At 39.5% G+C, this 2908-nt stretch overlaps 1 pseudogene; it reads right to left on the minus strand.

Moving 5' to 3' along the window:
- Positions 1-215: 215 nt before the first annotated feature.
- LOC122200181 lies at positions 216-693 on the minus strand (annotated as a pseudogene).
- Positions 694-2908: the final 2215 nt, after the last annotated feature.

A 2908-nucleotide genomic window follows, 5' to 3' on the forward strand; every position in this document is an offset into this window, starting at 1 on the left:
TATTTATTTATTTTGTTGTTGTTTAGTTTTTATTTCATAATCATAAACTTGACTCTGCAATTCAGCTAGACTTGGAGAAGAGTAAAGAAAATACTCTTTTTTTTTTGAGAGCACAAAGATTATAGGATATTTTGAGCAGGTAGGGGTAAAAGGTTGCTCTCCTAAGCTACAGAAGGAATGGTCTGGTAGTTAAGATAAAACACAAGTGAAATTTATTAGATTTGTCCACAGTCAGCAGTGGTGCTTTTCTTCCTGGTTTTGCCATTCCTGGACCCAGAGCGTTCCATGGCTTCCACGGTATTCCTGTCCTCTTTCACCTTGCCAAAGACCACATGCTTGCCATCCAAGCAACCACTGTGTTGACAGTGCAGATGAAAAAGTGGGAACCATTTGTGTTGGGTTTAGCATGTGCCATGGATGAGAGGCCAGGACCCGTGTACTTCCAGATGAAATTCTCATCATCAGATTTCTCCCCATGTTTGGGCTTGCTGTCAGTGCCATTATGGCATGTGAAGTCACCACTCTGGTGCGTAAATCCCAGAAAAATCCTGTGAAAGCAGGCAACTTTATAACCAAATCCTTTCTCTCTGGTGTTCGGAGCATGAAAGTGTTCTGCTGTCTTTGGAACTTTGTCTACAAACAGAAGGAGAGCCAGCCCAAGGTCTTGCCATCTATAGTGATGTCAAAGAACATGGTGGGGTTGACCGTGGCTGGGTGGTGTGGGTGGCTCTGGGGTGGCAACAACTGTAAGGCCTATAGTTATCTATTTTAATCCTCATAAAAACCTATAGGACCAGGCCCTAATATCCCCGTTCTGTAGATGATGCTGTAGAGATGCAGAGGTTAAGAATTTGCCCAAGGTCACTTCACTAGGTGGTGTATACAGGAACTGTATGGCATAAATGCCACTCGGTGCCAACTGTTTTGAGCCTCAAGTTTCTATTTTTGCACCATAAAGAGCTTCGTTACATTTTTAAATTAAAGGACCTATTGAGTGGATTTTTATTCAGTAACCCCTTTACTTGATCCCCAGTTTGTAGATTAAAGCAGTTGAAGATGAGAGCAGCCACGTGGAAGTAGAGAGGTAGAGTTGGGATTTGCATCTAGGTTTGATTGTCTGCACAACCCTTCATGGTGCACCCAGGCAGGGAATCTTGGGTATGAATTATATCTATTCAAGGGCTTTTAAAGATACATTAATTACTGAATTCTCCCATTTTGCATGGGAAACCTCTGGGACAGTCTAAATGCTGGTCTTTGGTCCAGACATTCTCCCTCCTCCCCTCCAGGGTAACTCTTGGCTCTAGAGTACAAGATGAGACTGGTGATAAGAAGGTGTATAGATTTCACATATTGTAACCCACGGCAGTATCTACTAGATATGATTAGGCTTTTGAGTCCCGTCTGGGTTTGAATCCAACTTTCTTTTTCAACCTCATCTGTTAAGTGTCTGTCTCATAGTAGCGCTGGGAAGATCATATAAAGTAATGTGCGTGAAGTGCTTAGCATGATCTCTGACATGAAGAAAGGGCTCAATGTACCACAGCTGTAGTAAGAACTACCTTTGACTTGACTTGGGCTGAGAGGTGTGATTTTTCTGAATTGGAGACACTGCTCAGCAGGACTAAGTTACATTTAATTCACTGACATGATGTTTGTATTCTTTGGCCATAAGCATTTATATATCTGCAAGGGGGCTATGAATACTCACGGATTTATCTGAAACATTACTGACTCTTCCCAAACATGTTTCTTTCTCTTGCCTTTTTTATATTCTTCTCTTTGTTACCTTTTCCTCTCTCTCGGTCAAAGGATGCACATAATTTTAACTCTCAGCACAAATAAACCAGATATGGGGAAAGAGGTGGGAGAGAAAAGCATTTAACTAGAATGCTTAAATAAGTGGAAAAGAGCAATAAGGAGATATGATTGATTTCCTTCTTTGCTTTTATGAACAGTGTTTTAAGACATAGCTCTATAAAATTGCAAAACCAAAATCTGGAAATAGGCAGAAGAAACCACATACCATGACCCCGCCCCCCCCCCCCATTCTAGTGCATTTAATCCAACACCTTCCAGTCTTTTTCCCAATGCACTTATTTGAAATGCACATATAAGACAGAGGATAAACATCCTTGTACTTTTCCTTTTAACATGTTGCTGTAAAGCCATAAAATGACATGGGTGGAACTTAAATGAATATTGCTAAGTGAAAGAAGCTAATCTGGAAAGGTGACATACTGCATGATTCCAACTCTATGACGTTCTGGAAGAGGCAGAACTCTGGAGGCAGTAAAATGATTAGTGGTTACCGGTGGCTTGGGGGTAGGGAGAGAGGAATGAATAGTTGAAGCACAGAAGATTTATAGGGCAGAGGAATTATTCTGGGTCATATTCTAATGGATACATGACATTATCCATTTGTCAAGAACCATAGAACTGTACTGTACAGAGAGTGAACACTAATGTATACTATACAATTTAGTTAATGATAACACATCAATACTGGTTCATCAATTGTATAAAATGCACAACACAAATGCAGATGTTAGTAATAGGGGAAACTGTATTGAGAAAGTTGTATATGGGAATTTTCTGTACCTTCTGCTCAATATTGCTATAAACCTAAAACTACTCTAAAAACAAAGACTATAAAAAATAGATATATTAGAATTTAAAATTTTGGACATCTGTTATGTCCTTCAAAATAGTCTTCTCAGATGTTATGTGCATGTTTTAATAATTCTGTCTTTGCTCAAAACATGTTGTAAGCCCTTGTTGAAAACTTTATACAGAGATGAGGTGGGTGATCAAGATGGAGATCCCATTTTTAAATTGCATTTGCGTAATCATCAGGAAATTGGGAAGAAACGAGACCTTTTCTTACATGACCCACACATTGGATTTG

The sequence above is a fragment of the Panthera leo genome, chromosome D1 (assembly GCF_018350215.1).
Source record: "Panthera leo isolate Ple1 chromosome D1, P.leo_Ple1_pat1.1, whole genome shotgun sequence".
In the NCBI taxonomy this organism is placed as follows: domain Eukaryota; kingdom Metazoa; phylum Chordata; class Mammalia; order Carnivora; family Felidae; genus Panthera; species Panthera leo.